Source organism: Poromitra crassiceps, assembly GCF_964638095.1.
Source record: "Poromitra crassiceps genome assembly, contig: HAP1_SCAFFOLD_348, whole genome shotgun sequence".
NCBI classification, from domain to species: domain Eukaryota; kingdom Metazoa; phylum Chordata; class Actinopteri; order Beryciformes; family Melamphaidae; genus Poromitra; species Poromitra crassiceps.
This window is the reverse complement of record NW_028152056.1, coordinates 81,275-102,500: the sequence shown is the minus strand read 5'-3', so window position 1 is coordinate 102,500 and position 21,226 is coordinate 81,275. Positions and strand designations below refer to the sequence as shown.

The 21,226-nt window shown below is 44.2% G+C and overlaps 1 protein-coding gene across 1 annotated transcript in view; it reads right to left on the bottom strand.

Moving 5' to 3' along the window:
- The window catches only part of LOC310771092 (protein NLRC3-like), a gene marked incomplete at its 3' end in the record, with an annotated part of 77,127 nt that extends 69,912 nt beyond the window's left edge, over positions 1 to 7,215 (bottom strand). The window contains exon 1 of the mRNA XM_083663764.1: positions 7,095 to 7,215. The remainder of the gene's footprint in view (positions 1 to 7,094) is intronic.
- Between the last annotated feature and the right edge of the window lie 14,011 nt (positions 7,216 to 21,226).

Below are 21,226 nucleotides of genomic sequence, written 5' to 3'. Positions count from 1 at the left end.
AAACACTGGCACATTATTTCCACAGACATAGCTCTGAAGGGACATTTGGACCACCCACCTCGGATCGTCTACAAACGACCCCCCAATCTCAGGAACATGTTGGTAAGGGCTGACTGCCCACCCAACCCTCCTCCCACTCCACTTACGTTCCTGCCGCCTTTTGAACCAGGGAATTACAAGTGTGGTAACTGCCAACAATGCAACTTCACTCGAAAAACCAACAAATTCTATCACCCACACACAGGCAAAACCTTTAATATTAAGGGGATTATTTCATGTAAAGCCAGTAATGTGATCTACATGCTAAAATGCCCCTGCGGCCTGATGTATATAGGTAAAACCTCTAGACCTCTGAAGAACAGAATCTCAGAGCATAGAAGCAATATCAGGAACCATGATCCCAAGAGCCCTGTTGCTAACCACTTCAATCATATGCACCATACTGTTGCCTCTCTCAGCTACACTGGGATAGAGCATGTGCAACTCCCACGGAGGGGGGGTGACATTAACAATCTTCTTCTAAGACGCAAGCTCTTCTGGATTTACACTCTGGACACTCTGGCACCCAGGGGCCTCAATGAGGGGATGGACATTCGTCCTTTCCTATAACTGAACTTTTTTGTGTGTTGCATTTGAATGGTCTCTCTTGTTCTCTCTTTTTAACTTTAAGTACTTTAAGTAATCGTGGTCCTGCTTTTGCCATTGCTACACCGAGTTTAAGACATATAGAGGCGCCTCTCTAGCGTACCCACACCTTATGACGGCCCGCCAGTCTGACGGTAATGTTGGGCCACACTATTGAGCTTTCCTCCTATTACTGTATGTACATATAGTCACACATATATATATATCTCCTTCACATATGCAGATTTCCCGTTCAGGCATTAATACCACTTTGGAACTCATTCAAATTAGCAGTACAATGCATATGTGAGTGGTCCTGCTTTATCTGCTACTTATAATATATTATCTGTACTTTTCCATTTCTATTTTTGTATACTGTCATTCTGGGCAGCTCTAGTGGATGCCCAGGCCCATTTTGTGGGAGATGTGTTTTCTCTGTGGTCACAGACTTGGTTCTGTCCACATAAAAGTTGGGAGTATAGCCAATATACTGTACCATAACTGTGATAAATTCACTTTTGATCATTTTATTTTCACAATGTATAACTGTATTTGTATGTAACTTTCTTCATCCAAGCTTTTCCTGTCACATGACCAAGTTGACCCACTTGACTGCGTCATGTGACTGTTCCATGCATGTATTTAAAGATGGCGTCATCCTATGTCACACTGTCTGAGGAAGGGCAGGGTGCCCGAAACATTACCCACCGGTGTTAAATAAAAACACTCAACTGGAGCCTTGCAGTGTGCGAGCTTTATTCTTTTCTCTGTGGGATAATCTTCACACATGAGGACCACTTTCATGAGTTTTGAAGCGTAAATGCGAGCCCTAGAAGTAAAAAGCTCATGCTAAGCTATTCAAGAACTACACACACTGACACAGTGTCGCATAGGCTTCCACGTCACGTCACCACAGCCAAATTCAACCTGTTAGAGTGTTGTTGGTGTGTGCGCTGCTGTGCACTGATAACCCGGCCTGAACTAGGTGAAGGAAAGAGAATTTCCGTGTCCGTCCTTTGAAGTGATGACGTTATTGACGTATAATATCCCCATCGACTCAACAGTGTATTCTCATTTAGTTTAATCTCCGTTTGCTAGCTAGCCGCCCTTTTAACGGCACGTAAAAGCTTCAAAACTCATAAAAGTGGTCTTCATGTGTGAAGATTATCCTGCTGAACACTGGTCCGCGTTTGAATAAGCTTGCGTTAACCACAGACCTCATTTGAAGCATCGTGCCAAAAACCCATTCGAAAATCCCACATAGGCAGAAACAGTGAAGAACCCGGAAGTGTTAGCATCGATGTTTTCCGGACTCATTCCTGCGGCTCTCTATCCACCTTATTTTTGAATGCCCCACTGTAAAAAAATAATTGTGGGTACAAGGTCCGGTTTAACGTGACTTATTGTTGCAGCTTGCCATTTCCTTTGTTATACTCGGCTGCAGACCCGAATTACAAACCGGAAACTGGAGTACGTTATAAAAGTTATAAATATAGTCACGTTATAAACAACTAACCAACGCTGGGGGTCGGTATGGAAACACTGTTACTCGAAATGGTTAAAAGTTAAATCAATTTGGTCATTCAGTGGCGTTGTACTGCCATGTAGAGTAACTATTACGCTAGCCGCTAGCATTAGCCACAGTAGCCGACTACCCACAATGCATTACGTTATCCCAGCACCCGAACGACACGGCTGTAGAGTGCTGTAGAGCAGAATGGCTCTGCTGTAAAAACCTTCAGAATGCAGAGATAAGGTCACTTTAATGCATCTGACCATAACGACACCTCCAGAATGCAGAGATAAGATCACTTTAATGCATCTGACCCTAAAGAAACCTTCAGAATGCAGAGATGAGGTCACTTTAATGCATCTGACCATAACGAAACCTTCAGAATGCAGAGATAAGGTCACTTTAAAGGGATAGTTCGGTTTGTTTGAAGTGGGGTCCTATCAGCTAGTCAGATACACTAACTTAATTAGGTACAGTGTTCTTGAAGCTGGGCGCAGCGTCGAACGAGATCCGGCACCCAGAGCAGCAGCATCACCAGCTTTTTCTCTCTAAGTCCTGGGGGTCAACAACTAAACAAAAAAACGTAATTTAGCCACCTAAAACAACGCCCACCTAAACAAATCGATATCCGTGTACATGCACGCTCTATTTTGACAATTTTCAGCGATTTACTTTTCCGCAAAACAGCAGTTTCATTCGACACTGCTTTTTCTCCCAACCGTACAACTACCGTATTCCTCCGCTAAAGCCTGCACAGAGCCGCGGTGCTGGATTACTCCGCAGATCAGCTGTTTGTGTTATTTCTCCCAGCTTGTTAGTGAAGACAACAAATAGAATACACGAACGAAAATATGAGTGCTTTTGATAGCGAGGATGATATGCCATTCACCTTGGTGACAAGAGGATACAATTATGAACCAGAGAGAATACAGAAGAGGAACTTTTGCAGAGAGTGAACAGGCAGAGAGATGCGCCTGCTGCCTAAATGCAGGGGTGCCCTGGCTGCAGACCTTTTTCACCATTCCCAGGATAAATTGTGGAAAACGTCCCAGACCAGAGAGGCCGGGTGACTTGTTGTCTCTAAAGTAAGTCAGTGTTTTGTCTCTCTTCTAAGCCTTCCTGTTTTGTAAACTGCGGCTCTGTGCTCTGTGCTGGCTTTTAGCGGAGGAATACGGTAGTTGTACGGTTGGGAGAAAAAGCAGTGCCGAATGAAACTGCTGTTTTGCGGAAAAGTAAAGCGCTGAAAATTGTCAAAATAGAGCGTGCATGTACACGGATGTCGATTTGTTTAGGTGGGCGTTGTTTTAGGTGTTTTAGGTGGCTAAATTACGTTTTAGTTGTTGACCCCCCGTACTTACAGAGAAAAGGCTGGTTTGGCTGCTGCGCTGAGTGCGCGGTCTCGTTCCACAATGCGCACTCACTCCTGAACACTGTACCTAATTAAGTTAGTGTATCTCACTAGCTGATAGGACCCCACTTGAAACAAACCGAACTATCCCTTTAATGCATCTGACCATAACGAAACCTTCAGAATGCAGAGATAAGGTAACTTTAATGCTGATACAGGATTCCACATGTTTCCATGCAGTAAGCTAAATAAATAAATCAAATCAAATCAAGCGCGATGGTAATGAGCCACTGTGCTGATCAGTCTAGCAGCAGCTGTGTGTGTGTGTGTTTGTGTTTGTGTTTATGTGTGTGTGTGTGTGTGTGTGTGTGTGTGTGTGTGTGTGTGTGTGTGTGTGTGTGTGTGTGTGTTTCCTTGTTTACAACATTCTTTGGAGGTATTATCTAAGTTCAAGGAGCAGCTCAGGCGCTCCCCTAAAGCCGTTTTCCCACATGCGCTTTTTACCGCTAAATGACCGGAACGCGGTCTAATGCCTTCACGTGTGAAAGTTGTTTTCCGGTATAAGCGCGACCCCGTCATCGCGGACATTTCACCAGTTTCGAGCCAGTCAGAAGAGCGGTATGCGCGATCAGGGACACAAGTGTGAAACGTGTCAAGTCATTTGCCGGTCCTTCTCAGTCATGGGCGAGGTGTACACACATTGCTTAATGTTCCAGCAGGCATAATCTAATCATTCGCGCACATTAAAGCAAACTGGCGAAATGATCTTGTGATAATAAGAGCGGTATGTCAGCTTCATGTGTGGGGTGCCGATTTCCCCCTCTCCCCTCTCTGCTGCCTGCTCGCTCTCTGGCCAGTCCTTCAGTCAGCAGCCCGACAGGGACACAGACAGCTCTGAGAGTCTTGCAAGCGGCCCAACGCTTGTTGAGAAAGCAACTGCACGAAGCGAAATGTGGAAGTATTTTGCTTACGTTGCCGACAGCGAAGGCAAGCCTGGACACATCAAACGAAGCCAGTCTGTAAAAAGTGCTTCAACGCGACGCAGGTGAACGGATAAACATCGAACCAGCCAGGCTATTTCTCTCAGACACGGATCCCAACTTCTTCAAATATTTCAGTTCAAAGACTGGTTAGCGAATGTGAATGATACAACATACATGCCCTCTTAAGACAAACGAGTGTGATTTATTGTGTGTCAAGCAAACTTATTTCACCATCGGAGTTTTGCCGACCCCCAAAATAAGGAGGATTCCCCATCCAAGTGCACGTCACTCCCCACCCGCTTTGCAGTGCCGCCCCGCCCCCCAACATACAGGCAATTTTGCTGCTATATTCCCACATGCGAGCGCTCAGGTGTGAAGGGAAATTCCGGGAAATGTCCGATATTGACTTACAGGTAATTTTCCGTTACGCATGTGGGAAAACGGCTTAACTGTCATTTCCCTTCAGGGCCTACCTGCCAGCATACCTGTTTGTTCTTGTTGGTTTTTGTTTACATGCCCCAGTGTCTCTCTCTCTCTCTCTCTGTCTCTCTCTCTGTCTCTCCCCTCTCCCTCTGCCCTTTCTCTCTGTCTCTCTCTGTCTCCCCCTCTCACTATCTGTCTCACCCTCTCTCTGTCCCCCCTCTCTGTCTCCCAATCTCTCTCTCTGTCCCCTCTCTCTCTCTGTCTTTCTCTCTCTCTGTCTCCCCCTCTCTTTGTCTTTGCCCCCTCTCTCATTCTCTTTCTCTCTCTCTCCCTCTCCCTGTCTCCCCCTCTCTGTGTTTCTGCCCCTCCCCGTTTCTCTCTCTTACTCTGCCCCCTCTCTCTCTGTCCCCCTCTCTCTGCCCCCCTCTCTCTGTCTCTCCCCCTCTATCTCTCTGCCCACTATCTGTCCCCTCTCTCTCTCTCTCTCTGCCCCCTCTCTCTCTGTCTCTCCCCCCTCTCTCTCTGCCCCTCTCTCTGTCTTACCAGCTATCAATTCAATTCAACTGGCTTTATTGGCATGACGTAACACTGTACTGTACATATTGCCAAAGCAAGCGTTTAGACATGAAAAGCTAAACATGAATTAGAAAACGTACTATACTACAAGACAAATGAATGAATGAATGAATAATACAAGAATGAATGCTATCTCTCTCTGTCTCCCCAGCTATCTCTCTCTGTCTCTGTCCCCTCTCTCTGTCTTTCTCTCTCTGTCTCCCCCTCTCTTTGTCTTTGCCCTCTCTCTCTTTCTCTCTCTCTCTCTCCCTCTCCTTGTCTCCCCCTCTCTGTGTATCTCTGCCGCCTCCCTGTTTTTCTCTCTCTTTCAGTCCAACATCAGATTCCAGTATGACCTGCTCACGGTCCTGAACTGACCCAACACCAGATTCCAGTGTGACCTGCTCATGGTCCTGAACTGACCCAACATCAGATTCCAGTGTGACCTGCTCATGGTCCTGAACTGACCCAACACCAGATTCCAGTGTGACCTGCTCACGGCCCTGAACTGACCCACATGACCCGCAAACAAACAAACAAAGCTGTCACAGTTAATCAGCCAAAATATAACATTATTACATTACATTACATTACATTACGTCATTTAGCAGACGCTTTTATCCAAAGCGACTTACAATAACACATTTTGTCAACAATAGAGAAATCAACTATGCAACATAATCTATGACAGCTACAACTTTTGAAGGAAGTTCTTTTAAGAAAGATGTTAGTTCAACAAGGGGCCAGGTGGAGCCTGAAAAGGTGTGTTTTTATATAACCTGCTGGTTTGCCACACTTGTTAATACTGTTGATATCTTTATATCTGTCTGTATATTTCTTCTAACTTATCATGTTCCTTATGTAACCTATTGTCGCTGTCCGGCGGTGACCTTGTATCTCCAAATTCAGCCTTTTAAAAAGTATATATTTGATTTAGTTGCCCGTATCACTTTTTTGAAGATGTACTCTGTTTGTTAAACTCTTTGCAGTACACAGGTACAATTACTTCCCATTAAATCTTGTAATTTAAATTCCTAACAGCTCCTTCTTTCCATTTTTGATTGTTTATTTTCATAAATGGATTTAAGATTGAGTAGGTACCCCAAAATAACCTGTGAAAGTTTCAGGTATTTTGGCCCAGCGACAGATGTTATATTACTGGTTATTAATGTTGCTATTATTAAACTATGTTAAAATCAAAAATAGCTTTTTTGCAGATATGATGTTTCCACCAGACAGCGACACTATGTAACTTATGCATGTAACTTATGCACCTTGTGCAACTTGTATGTGCAAACATCCCTTGTCCAAAATAAAATAATTCTAATTCAAAACAGGGTCAAGTAAAGGGCAGGTCATCCGACCACCACCGCAGTTTCAGACATATTATTCTAGGTATAAAGAAACATTTTACAGTGCAAATGCATTTGATTGCCTGCAAATTAATGTCTCAAAATCTTCTTTCTGGCCACGGTAGCTGCAGGGGGGCAGTCAGTGGGTTCTTTTATTTTATTTTTATTTTAAGGCAGAGAATTTTGCAACTTAGAATTATTTTATAATAGTTTTCTCTCCCATAAATGCAATAACACAAACATATAATGAGAAGAGCAACATTATACACCTAAATCATTAATTGCACAGATCTTACCTGGCATTCTCTAGAGGCCTAGAGAGATGGGATGGACATCTGGCCTGGTTTTAATGAAGAGAACATAGATAGAGTTTTCAATCAGTCTGTGCCTGTTGTCAGATTGCCTACAGCTTTATGATGCACAAAAGAGGAAGTGAACAGGGGTCGTGGCTGTTACAGTAGATGATGCGCAACAACATTCTCTAACCACGCCCATAATGGGCAAAGGCCAAATACTAAAGACATGGCAATACCTGCCTTGACACTGATGTTATTGAGGTGTGGCCACATGCCACAACATGCAGAGACTCTGGAGTCAGTGAGCTTTCGGGTGCTGAACGTCTATGATATCATATAAACTCTATGATTTCATATTAAATGCTGGGGTTGATCCCATGTCTTGCACAGATGTGGTGCCAGAATTAGATTTAGCCATTTTGATCACTCGAGAATTGATCAACATGGTCAAAAATTCCCCAAAACAGAGCAGAATTTTGTTCGGCCACAGCTATGCCATTCTACGTGTGAATGGGCTGAAACTTTCAGGAAGTGTAAAGAGCACCCCTGCGGGTGACCTAATGGAGCCAGATTTCTTAATTAGCTAATTAGGGCAGATTAATTTCCCTAATTACCTAATGATGATTATCCTAATTACATAATGATGATGTGATGTCACTCGAGCAATGATGACATCAGATGGGGACATCACTCACTAGCCCCATTTACATGGATTGTTTTCCTCAATCTGTTTGAAATCAGTCGGATTATACGAATGTGATTGATCTGTATACAGTGTTAGAGAAACCAGTCAAGAGTTTGGGAAGATGGTATGATGCAAGTCTCAGTGATAAGGGACAGTTTGAGGAGGTGAGGCAGGAAATGATTCAAGGTATTTCAAGTATAGACAAGTCAGGGCTCCCAGGAAAGTTAAAGTTGTGGTGTTTGCAGTTTGGATTGTTGCCTCAGTTGATGTGGCCACTGACAGTGTATGAGGTTCCCCTTTCAAAGGTAGAAAAGCTAGAAAGGATGATTAACTCATGCATTAGAAAATGGCTCGGAGTCCCACGCTGCTTAAGCAGTGTAGCCTTATATGGGAAAGGCATATTGGAATTGCCATTATCTAGCCTGACAGAGGAGTTCAAGTGTGCTAAGGTTAGACTGGAAATGACTCTGACTCAGTCAAAGGATCCAGTGGTTAGGAGTGTAGCGCCCACAGTTAAAACAGGGAGGAAGTGGAACCCAAAGGAGGCAGTACAGCAAGCACAGTCAGCTCTTAGGGTGTATTCACACCTATCTCGTTTGGAGCAGTTGTTCCGAAACGGAGAGCATTTTCCCCCTTGGTGCGGTTCGTTTGGGGGAGTGTGAACACAGCAATCGCACTCGGATGCGGGACAAACAAGCGGACCGAGATCGCCAAGAAAGGGTGGTCTCGGTCCGCTTCCAAACGAACTCTGGTGCGGTTCGTTTGTGGTGAGAACGTGAGCCGACCTCGATCCGCCACAACAGCAGTAAACGGTGCGCATTTTTGGATAAACCAGCTGCCGTAGTCAGCTGCGCTGTGCGTAATGGCCTGAAGAACGAACATTTTTATCGTTTAAAAACATCTTTCAGATCCTGTTTTGGCGACTTGTGACTTGCATCGATAAACTTTTGGGGATTTTTGGATCATCACATCAGCAGTTTGAACTCCATTAACTTACCTCGGACCATGGGAAGCAACGTTAATGTGTTGAATCTCTAGGATTTTGCCTGTGTGCAGTGTGCTGCGCAGCACACCGCCCTCTCTCTCCCTCTCTCTCGCTCTCTGGTCTCCATTCAATAAATGAAAACAAATCGTGGTAATCAGAGCCAGCCTTCTTTGTGATAAGATTGTCTGGTTCAATCAGACAATCAGACTGATTGCATGTCTTCCTCGAAATGTCCGTTATTATTAAATTATTTATTAATATTTTATTCCTGACAGGACAGGTGTTCATATAGCCTATGTCTCGGCTAATCCTCATCTCCGTGATAGTAGCCTAATAGCAGAATTTGCGAGGGTCTTTGATCTTCTATCTCCAAATTCCCAATAGCCTAAATAGGCAAAATAAATACATAGGTTTACATAGGCTACATAGCATACATTAATAAATAAATAAAGAACTTTCTCCCTCTCTCTCTCTCCCGATCCCTCCCTCTTTCTTTCTTTCTTTCTTTCTCTCTCTCTCTCTCTCTCTCTCTCTCCTCGCACGGCGGACGCCCGACATAGCCTAAAATGTAGGTCTAACAAAACGCATTTTTATAATCATATAGGAAAATCTCTGGGAATTATTTTGTCCATCCCGAGAGGCTATTAGCCTATCAGAGTCTCTGCTGGCCAATCCAGGAAGTTTGACAATACTATTTGGACCGTTTCATTTGTGGCTGTGTGAACACAAACGAACCAAGGCACAAATGCAACAATTGTATCAATTAAGTACCTGAATCGGAACAAAGCAAACGACCTACAGGTGTGAATACACCCTTAGACACAGGGATATCATAGGTCAGGTGCAGCATGGGCGTGGAGGCTTAGGGTTGTGCATAGGGAAACCTGTGTGGAACAAGGCATCAGTAATAGAAAAGAGGAAGATGGTAGTTGAAGAAGTACATAGGCAAGAGGAGGCAGTAAGATTTACTAAGGCAGTGTCGCAGGCAAAGCAAGGACAGTGGGTGAACTGGGAGAGTGTAGAAAAGAGAAAGTTGAAGTGGAGAGAGTTGTGGAGCATGGAGGCCAGCAGAATTAGATTTATTCTAGGGGCTACTTATGATGTGCTGCCATCTCCCCAGAACTTAAATCAGTGGTTGGGCGAGGATGGTGCCTGCCCGTTGTGTTCTAGTGTATGTACACTGAGGCATATACTGTCAGGGTCTAAGGTCAGTCTCTCCCAGGGGTGATACACCTGGCGTCACAACCAGGTGTTGAAATGTTTGGCAGCTGCAGTTGAGGAAAAGCGGCTAGAAGTAAATTCTCTAGTTGCTAGCAAAGAGACTAGACAGATCAAATTTGTACGTGAGGGAGAAAAGATTAGACCAATTAAGGTCAGGCACAAGTTAGGGCAGCTAAGTGTAGGTGGAGCCTGGGAAATGAGGGTTGACTTGAATGAACAGCTAGTCATCCCAGCATATATAGTTAGCACCCGGCTACGTCCGGACTTGTTACTGTGGTCTGAGGTAGAGAAGAGAGTTTATTTTATCGAACTCACAGTCCCGTGGGAAGATCGAGTTGAGGAGGCTTATGAGCGCAAGAAAGCTAGGTATGCTGAAATGGCAGCAGAGGCAGAGCAGCGAGGTTGGAGGGCTCGAGTGCGGCCTGTAGAGGTGGGCTGCCGTGGTTTTGTGGCAAAGTCCGTTATTGCCTTACTAACTGAGTTGGGCATTCGGGGACGGAGCCTGAAACTTGCGGTTAGCAACATGTCTCAGGCAGCAGAACGAGCAAGTGAATGGCTGTGGATGAGGAGGAAACATACTAGCTGGGGAGCTCGCTAAGGTCAGATTGATTGTTTGTTGTTGGTCATGATTAACGGTCCGCATCAACAGGGCTGAATCATTGACAGTGGTGGTGTAGTTAGGGATTGTTTGTTGTTGGTCATGATTGACGGTCCGCATCAACAGGGCTGAATCATTGACAGTGGTGGTGTAGTCAGGAATGTCATACCGAACCGACCTGGATAGCTAGGCTTAGATAGTGAGGTAATATGCAGTTGTGCGGTGGTAGCATGGAGGGGGGTGTTTCCAGGACGCTGGATTACACCGTTAAGCCTTCTTGAGGTGTCGTGGGCCTAACTTAACGAAACGTCGGTGAAGGAAGGTGCCCACTTGAAAACCCCAATGACATGTTTCATACTGCTGTTGGCTAGGGTAGGTAACTGGTGATTTGTGTCTTGTTTATTAGTTTGTTAGCCTGTTAGCTTGTTTTATTCTGGATTGGGCTTCTAAATGTGTTTTTCCTCGGATTTTGGCACAAGGGATAGTAACATCTTGTCCTGTGTATTAATTAATAAAACATGAACGCTAAATAAAGCGATCCACGTTCAATCCGCGTATACATGGCCCCAGCTGAAACCGATTACAGACATGCGCAAACGTTCTCTCCCACTACCTGCAGAGAAGAAGAGGTGCACTTCCGTCTACCACTTTTCCTGTTTACCTCTGGAAAAATGGATCTAGTGCTGCACAATTTGGGGGAAAGGTGCGATTAGCGATTCGATTATGGTGGACAATATTGCGATTTGCGATTGTGATTGCGATATAATAAACAAGTGGTATCTAGGGCAGTAGCGTAGCCAGACTCGGCTCATTGGGTGTGCCACAGAAAGCCAGGGTGTGCCAGGGGGCGGACCATTTGGTGGCGGCCGCGAGGCCGCCGCCAAAAAAAATTTGGGTCTTTTCAAACCAGATTTAGAGGAATATTTGTGTGTTGTTTGCTCCTTTTCGCACTCATTATTAGCAGGTAGAAGCAGTCAATTAAATTGTATTTTTTGGCAACATGTAAAACCACTTTGTTTAGTATCTCAAAAAAGTCTCACCTACTTTTTCCAATGAGTGTTCTAGTCGGGAAAGAACGCAAATTTGGTTGGCATGTTCGTGTGGACCCGTATATTATTAGAAATCTGAGACGCATGCAGATGCATGACTGAAAAGTCTCCTGGCTAACGTTAAATGCGAAGGGACACGCCGCCAACATCTTCACTGTGCGTGGCGTGCATTAGAAAGTGCGTTTCACAGTGATACATGGGGGCTGCTACTGTTAACGCTAGTTAGATAGTACAGTAGTGTGGCAGTCTCTAATATGCTACCGCCGTTCATTCCCCCAAAAGCACACACAACAGCGCTAGAAACAATCACATACATGTTGTGACTTGTGTACTCACCATGCGATCATCAAATAATAATCCAAAGTACGCGAAACTGTCATTTTCAAAGTAAATCCATAGCGAGAGGAACCAGCAAGAGTGGTTCCAAGAGGGTTACCTCTCTGCAACGAAAATCACTTCCTTGTTTGCCTGAGACGCATGGGTACACATGCGTCTCAGGCAAACAAGGAAGTGATTTTCGTTGCAGATGGGAACGCTCTTTGCTACTTATTTTCTCTATGGATTTACTTGCAGGCGGACAGTTGGACACAGTGCATGACAGCGTTGACATGTGTTTTGCAGACAAAACAAAACACTTTTTTTACCCCATTTTTTTGGGTGCGCCAGTGGCCTGTCTGGGTGGCATTTGCACACCCTAGCGCACCCGTGGCTACGCGCATGATCTAGGGATGTGCCGGCATGAGTTTTTGACGGTATGATAACCTTGGACAAAAATACCACGGTTTCACGTATCACAGAATAAAATACATGAAATATATTACAATTTAAAATATATTAAAACTAAATAAATAAAACAATTTGAAATAAAATTATCTTTAAAAAAACAAACATTTTGAGACATTTGCCTGTCCCAAACATGTAAAAAAAGAAACACTAGAAAAATAGAAACTGCACTGTTACAGCACATAGAAGATGGCTCAGACTGCAAAGTTAGTTACATGTCTGTCAAGTAATACAATAATACATCTCGTTTATTTTTTTTGTAGCGACAGATGGCCTTAAACGCCACACTCACATGACGCTTCTTGAGAGAGAGACGAGGTAACGTGCATCTGCAGACTTTATCGAGGGACCATGAAGGCATCATGTGACAGACTAGTTAGCGTTAGAAGCCTGGAGGTGCTGCTGCAAGCAGCTGTGACAGTGTTTTCTCTGTTTTCAACCTTGTTAATCTCGTTATATTCTTCATCACAGCGGGTCATTACCCACTGTGCACTTAAACGTGCACTAGTTCTGCATAAGCACCTGAAGCTCTCTCCTTATTTTACTGACGTTCTCACTAATCACACGGCTGTTTACATGCGTTTCTGAATGGCTAGCTAGTTATTAGCATAGCTAGCTGTTAGCGATCATGGATGTTCTCTCCCTCTCTCTCGGTAAGATGTTATGTTTGTGAACCTTGCTGCTCGTAACATTACTTATTTGCGGGAGTGCATGGGAGAAGTCTCCCGCTACGCTAGTGTTGATGCCCAGTGTGATGGCAGAGAAACGTGTGTTTGCTGCGTCGTGTGTAACGTTAGTTTAGAGAAGCGTCATGCCCATTGTAACTAAGGGGGCAATTGCCCCCTCAGATTTTTGAGAGGTAAAAAAAAAAAAAAATATTTTTTAATAAACATAGGCTATAATATTATAGGCTGTGTATGGTAGTTGAAACATAGTTTCAAGTTTACGTTTATGTATGTTTGTAGTTAAAACAAAAACATAAATACTGTATAGGCTACATACAGTACAACACAAAAGGCTGTTATTTACCCTTTGTCGCCACCTGGTGAGTAAATATATATAACTAAAACCATTAGAATTGACAACCGGTCCGCAACTTTTTTTCCCATGTATCTACCAGTCCTTGGCACAAAAAAGGTTGGGAACCCCTGCTCTAGAGGAAAGATTTCTACCTTCTGAAAAGGCAATACCAGCCAAAATAAACATTGTGTTACATTGCTTTGAAACATGTGGTCTCCCTTTTTTGTCAAGTCCATTGAGCCTGGGCAGTGGCAATGTACTTAGTCTGGTGATTATGGATCTTTCCAGGAGGCTGAGCAGTTTGGAAAATAGCCTTATGGTTACACCTGCTCAGTCTGTTAATTTAAAATGAGATATTCCTCTAAATCTGGCTTCCAACCCCCCAAATTTTTTGCCGCCCTTCGGGCGGCGCCAGAGTTCGCCCCCTCAGATTGTTGGCTTGCATGACGCCCCTGAGAGGAGGCACACACACTCAAAAAGACATGAACAAATAATAATAATCGCACACTTTCGCAGGTTATGTAATTACACGTGCTGTCATTTACGTCTCTACGGTCTCAGCAGTTAATCATCCTCCAGAGATATTTGGCCAGGAGAAGAAGAAGAATGTACCGCTCTCAGGGTTTCTATTAAGAAGTTTGTCTCAACCACCGTCCAGTTCTTCTGCACTAGGGAGCGCATGCGCAGAATGAATAATCCACTCTATCAACCGAATCCACTCTATTCATCCGTTTATATGCGGCATCTACTGATTATCAATCGACGTAGACTACCTCTTTCAATACAATCGGAAATGTAAAACGATCCGGGTGAATCGGGTTGGCTAAGGTGTTTATATGAGACATTTTGAATCCGACTGACCTATCGATCCGATTATAAGTAGGATTTTTGGACCCATGTAAACGGGGCTACTGACACATCATCATTGAGTTCTCGAGTGACATCACTGGGGAGGTGACATCACCCATTCTATACACTAGTGGACCCGTGGGAGTTACACCTCCCCGTGGTCTCCAAGTCTCCAGGACACACCCAAATTCTTTCTTTTTTTCTTTTTGCTCCTTTATTTATATATATATACATAACTGATTACTTATACCCCCATCATCATCATCATCATCATCATACATCAAATAGCCAAAGTGGCATCTGTCTGTCTGTCTGTCTGAAATTTTGGTCCCACATTGTGAGAATTGTGATGATTTTGGTCAGTAATGATGTCACAATGTCTATGACATCATCAGTGATGTCACTCGAGCACTCCATGATGTGATCAATGATGGTCACTCGAGCAATTGTAATGTCAAGCCCGCACAGCGGGCAGGGTGGGCGAGCAGCACCGCTCCCCGCGGGAAGAGAGAGCAGAGAGGGGCCAGTGAGCGAGCTGCTGCCTCTCTGCTCACACTAGAGTCCCGCTCGGCCGCTGTCTCTCTCCTCCTTCCAAAAAGAGACACAGACGGGTCAAACAGCTCGCAAACGCCTTTTGACTCATACGGAAAAAAAGACAGAAAATCAAACCTGTTCCGAAAACTTTTAATGACTGACGAAAGTTTCATTGTCAGTGTGTAAATGGGTAATAAGGTCGTATTTATTTTTAAACGTGCGAGTGTGTGTGTGCAAAACATTTTCAGTGCTGTAACTGCCTGAATGACAAGATTGTTTGTGACAATTATGCAACTTACTTACAGTGTAAATACTGCCTGGCTCGTCTGCCTTCCCTTTGAAAAACACACAGCTCCGCTCACATTCGCTAAAGTTGGAAATACATTGACAGATTCACACTTCAGATCAAGAGCTCAGAAGCAAGGCGTTTGTAATGAACACAAACCACGCCTCTTTCCCACCTTAGTAAGGTAGACCTAACCTTGCAAGCAAGCTAGATTCTCTCAATACCGCCCCCATCTGGCAATGTCAGGTTAGGGTAGACCACAAGCTAAAACCTCATTTTCACCTGAACGTCCTCTACTCCTGGACAAGCTGGACAAATATAATTGGTCTCTCTGTGCAGCCGACTGTGAGCCGAGTGCTGAGGGACCGTCTACAGAGTGCAACACAGACTACAAAAATATTCTATAACTTCACTGTCGTACATTGTAGCTTCACCAAAATCACGTCACACATCAATGGCCTCCTGCTGGTTAGACTACAGCACTAAGTTTGGAAGAATATGACTTTGCATTAAAAATGTTTTGGCTGATCCATAAAAAGGACACACACACACGCGTGCACACAGACACAAGATTCAAGATCTTGAATCTTGAATCTTGAATCTTGAGACACACACACACACACACAATATTGAGGAGGATGTGTTCTTTAGCTCACTGTGTTATACTTTTGCTTTCATAATGACACTATACAAGGAGTAACACATAGAATGGAATAACGATTGCCACGATGTTGTGTCATTCCATCTGTGGCTGTACCACATCTAGACACAACCCAGACAAGCCCATGGTTGCCACATGACGCACATGGTCCTGGGCCAGATTTGCCCTTGTTATTATAGATAAGTGATATCATCAGTGATTGATGATGAATTTGAGTCCAGGAGGTTTTGGAGACCACTGTTCCAGACCAGAGGGGTCTAACTCCCACGGGTCCACTAGTAGTTCATAGTTCAAAATGACAAACAGTCAAGTTATCATTGCGTCTGTTATTATGCTACATGGCAACAACTTCAAAGCTGAAAACAAGCGAATGTATCATTTATGTGATCTGTGACAGCAAACGATGAGTGGATTAATGTTAACCATGGCTTTTCAATCAACAAGAACAATCACAGAAAACATGGATTTATTTTTATTACAAACTTTCTTGGCGAGGCTCATTGAATGGATTATGCTTGACGTCACTGTCAGGCACTGTCTGGCAGCAGCCAGAGATACATTAACGTTAACGTTAGGTAAGAAAGATGCACTAAAGTTCCATTTATACAACTTGTAATAGCAATTAGCAAGCAACTTTGACATCGGCACCACTCAAGCCCCGGTATTTTATCGGTTCTGTACGGGTCCGGTATGCTCGCTTCTATACGGGTCCGGGTCTCAGCTTTCTAATAATAGATGGGTCCAATCCGGGTCCGGGAACACATTTCCCAGGTCCATCAGGGTCCAGGTCATTTTGGACCCGTGAAGACCATAGTGAGGAGTGGGACAATAGTTATTGATGTTGAAGGGATCCTACCAAGTTCACATGTATTTCTATTTGCTTTTTTGTATATTTGTACTTATTTTATTTGTAGTTTTTGTCTTTTGTTTTGTTTGTGCTGTCATAATGTTGTAGCGTCTGTTAAGTGTGTAAAACATGTAAAATAACAAAATAACAAGGGAATGAGGTAACTGACAGGATGGGGGTTACTCTCCTCTCCTCTCAGTTTTTCCACTGTCTTCCAAAACGTTCTTGTATTAGATCCACAGAATTAGCTGACATTTGCTTTGCAGATTGCCGGAATGCACTTTCACTTCTGTTATTTTACTATGGGATACAATCTAGACAGAAGTGAATCAAAGTGAACACTGTACTTTCACAAGAGGGAATTTAATCCTTAGGGACAAATAGGACTTGGACTTTGTAAGAGGAGGGTGTTGATAAACTCTTGTTGTTTTGTAGACTCGGTGTGTTTTAACAGTGGGTCAAGCTTCAGTCAATCTGCTTCAAGCTGTCAGGCCTTCTGCCTGTTCACTATAGAGGCCATAAGTCTGGTCTCATCTGAAGTGAAGCATCATGTGCTCAACACAGGAAACCACAAAGCTTCACAAAGCTCCTGTTTCCTGTGAACATGGTGCAAACAGCTCTGAAAGTCACACTTCCTCTTCGAGCACGAAGAAGAAGTGGCAACAAGATATAAACATTCAAGATCATTTTAATAACCATAATGTATGTATGGATGTAGAGTGGAGATTCAGGTGATAGTGTGTAGTTGCCTCTCTGTGTGCGTGCCTGTACCTGTCAAAACATTTCCGGGAGAGAGGTGTATGTGTGTGTGTGTGTGTGTGTGTGCGCGTGCGCGTGCGTTTGTGTGTGGGGGAGGGGAGTACGGCTTTGTCCTCAGATAACCTCTGTATCATAATCTGTCTCTGTGTTTGTATATTTGCTGTGTTTTGACTATTTGGTTGTGTAGTGTGTAGCTGGGTGAATATGACCACATTTCACTAATAGACTTTTATCAAATTAAATGTGATGCTATTTTAGGAGACTTTGGCTTCAAACATGTAAAAAGTTTATAATCATTCTTCTAGAGCAGTGGTTCCCAACCTGTGGTCCAAGACCCTCTTGGGAGGTCAGACCACTTGCCCGGGCTCAGTGGTCCCGCTGTGGGATCCTCTTTGACTTGACCCACTCATGCTATGGTTTCTCCCATTTCTAATCAGTTTTATGTTTCTTACATGCAGGGTGTAAGGCTGGTGCTGTTGGCAGGCTGGGCTATGATGGGCTCATCAGCGAGTACTTGGGGAGCTCCCCGCTTGTGTCTTTGCACAGTTCACACTTAACAAGCGAGCATCGAGACAACATGATTTGCCTGTGATCAGGAGGGGTTTGTCCCCGAGCAACAAAATCAGCTCGCCAAGCGCTCGGAGCGCCTAGTGTGAACTTAGCGTGTACGGCTTTGTCCTCAGATAACCTTTGTATCATAATCTGTCTCTGTGTGTTTGTATATTTGCTGTGTTTTGACTATTTGGTTGTGTCGTGTGTAGCTGGGTGAATATGACCACATTTTACTAATATCAATGTGTGTGTGTGTGTGTGTGTGTGTGTGTGTGTGTGTGTGTGTGTGTGTGTGTGTGTGTGTGTGTGTGTGTGTGTGTGTGTGTGTGTGTGTGTGTGTGTGCACGAAGCGGTATAGTAGCCTACTTGTTTAAAGCCTGATGGTGAATTGAGACACGTACACGTGATTAAGTGCACGTATGACTCATGCCATCAAAATCTCACTCCAGCCAGGTACCCAAAGTTGGCAACTCTGCTGTAAAGGAGATGAGAATCCTTTCAACAGCATTCTGACTCCTGATGGAAGCTCCAAATACCACCGCACATTAGAAGTGACAGGAAACGTAAACACAGAAGGGAATTCCTCTTATAAGAAAACCTTCAGGATTAAACAATTTGGATACAAGTAAGATGTTATCGTGCTGAAGAAACAAAGATTTATTCTTCAAAATATCTTTGTTGTTCCAAATAAAATATTTGTGGGGTGAAAAATTATGTTTGAAAATCATTGACCTAAGCATCGATGCTTGTCTGTGAAAGGCAGACAGTTTCACTGGAATTTGATCAACATTATAATGACAATTTAGGAGAAAATCAAGAGCACCAAAGTGAGAGAAGATTGAGTGAGGGATGAAATTCCATAATGATGTTTTTTTTCCAGCCAATTAATTTTGAATGTGTTATTTAGAGGGATAAAGTCTAAGAAGTTGAGACCACCATGTTCATATGAATACATTTCAATCATGAGAGGCCAGTTGGTAGGATTTGACTAACTTTATTTAGCAATCGGCATGCATGGCAAATACTTTGGCGCATGACTCCATTGGCCAGTGGCGCTCCTCTTGAGGCAAGAGGAGGGCACCTGCATAGGCTAGGAGATCCCCCAAAAGGAAGATCTGATTACCGGAGGTTAATTGAGATCTGCAGGCGCCGGTAGTTGATGGTACGTTTCTGGCCTTCGACCTTTTAGCGACTTACAGCTATTTGCGGCTGGCGCTCCCAACTCGGTCGGGCCTTCGATCTTGATACATTAATGTTTAACTTGCCGCTTCCCGGCTTGGCCTACTTGGCTGCCTTGGCACCTCGCGATAGCGCTTCCCAGCTTGGCCTACCTGGCCGCCTTGGCGCCTCGCGATTGTACTTTTCCGGCCTTCGACCTTTTTAGCGACTTACAGCTATTTGCGGCTGGCGCTCCCAACTCGGTCGGGCACCTCGCGATAGCGCTTCCCAGCTTGGCCTACCTGGCCGCCTTGGCGCCTCGCGATTGTACTTTTCCGGCCTTCGACCTTTTTTGCGACTTACAGCTATTTGCGGCTGCCGCTCCCAACTCGGTCGGGCTTACCTGACTTAAGGCGCTTCCCGGCTTGGCCTTCCTGGCCGCCATGGCGCCTTACCTGACTTAAGGCGCTTCCCGGCTTGGCCTTCCTGGCCGCCATGGCGCCTTACCTGACTTAAGGCGCTTCCCGGCTCGGTCTGCAGATATGGTGCAAAACACCGCTTCGGAGGACGGCTTCAAGGGAGATGGCCTGCCGTGAAGCTAGCTGCTGCTATGATCGGCCAGAGAGAGAGAGGTGGCGTAGAACCCTTGCTATATATATGAGGATTAACTGACGTCATATTTGACGTCGTAGCAGACGTCATACTAGGACTTTGACTGACCACGTTATGCTAGAACTTGACTGACGTCAGGGGATGATCGGATTATGCATGAGTGGCCTTCTGCTTGAAATATGGTCTGGATACCTCACTTTCTGATGTAGTGAGTCTGATTCTTCCAAAGGAAGTTAAAAAGCATCTGGTCAATCATTTTACTTGTCTAGATGAATTGACAAGGCAGTGCATGTGACTCTCTAGATACCTTCCGCCAGTTAGCAGAGTTCTTTCTCCCTTTGAGAAAGAAATCTCTCTGAAGTCATGAGTCGAGCTTTCTTTCTACTTTTCTTTTAATATATATTTTTCCCGATTTTTTAACCCATTTTTATCCACCATTATAATTTTAATTTATTTATCCTGGTTGCTGCTCCACCCTCTGCCGATCCGGGGAGAGCCGAAACTGGCTCCATGCTTCCTCCGAGACATGGGCAGTAACCAGCCGCTTCTTTTCACCTGACAGGGGAAGCTTCACCGGTAGGACATAGCACATGGGAGCATCACGCTATTCCAACCAGTTCCCCTCCCTCCGAACAGGCACCCCGAATGACCAGAGGAGGCACCACTTCAGCAACCTGGATATTGCATGTTTTGGTGAGGGGTTCCTATATGAAGGAAACCCCCAGGGGGGCACGGGGAGAACATGCAAACTCCACACAGAAGGGCCCTTTCTGATGACCCCACCCGGCCTGTGGGCACTCAAGTCTACTTTTATCAATGAAGGAGAAAAGTTTGTGGAGGATCTGGAGTGTTCAACCTTGTTGACAATAAGGTAAGTACTGTAATAAGGTAGGTACAGTAAGCTAAGTACATGACAGAATCCTTTACAGGGATATTACAGATGTCAGATTGAAATTCTTTACAGCCATTAGTTCACATTTGAAGTTGAGAGAAAGCCCAGAAGCTTTGGAGAACACAGTGATAACATTGAGAGCACAGTGAATGTGGGAAGCATCATTTAGGAAGAGGGTCGTATCATCCTCTAACTGCTAATTACAGTTTCTCTATCAGTGATTGTGAGGCCTTTCAGACTGCTGTTCTTAATGTGGCAAGATAAAAGTTCAGTGGCCAGAAGAAAGAGGTCACAAGACATTGAGCCACCTTGCCAGACCCCGCGCTTTACCTCAAATCCAGGGGAAGTTCCGTGTGACAATTAAATAGAACAATTACTGTTTTTATATCATTTTTGATGCTTCAGCAAAATAAATCACCAAAACCAAGTTTTTCTAAAGAAAGACAAATTAAGTTGTGCTCAATGGTATCAAAGGCTTTGTAAAAATCAAGGAAAAGAATAACGCTCTCATCTTGAACCAAGTCAGAGTAATCTAATAAGTCAAGTATCAAACACACGTTATTTGAAATATGCCTATTCTTTAAAAACCCAGACTGAGCTTCATCTACAATATAGGTTATGTTTTTTTCAGACGGCTTGCA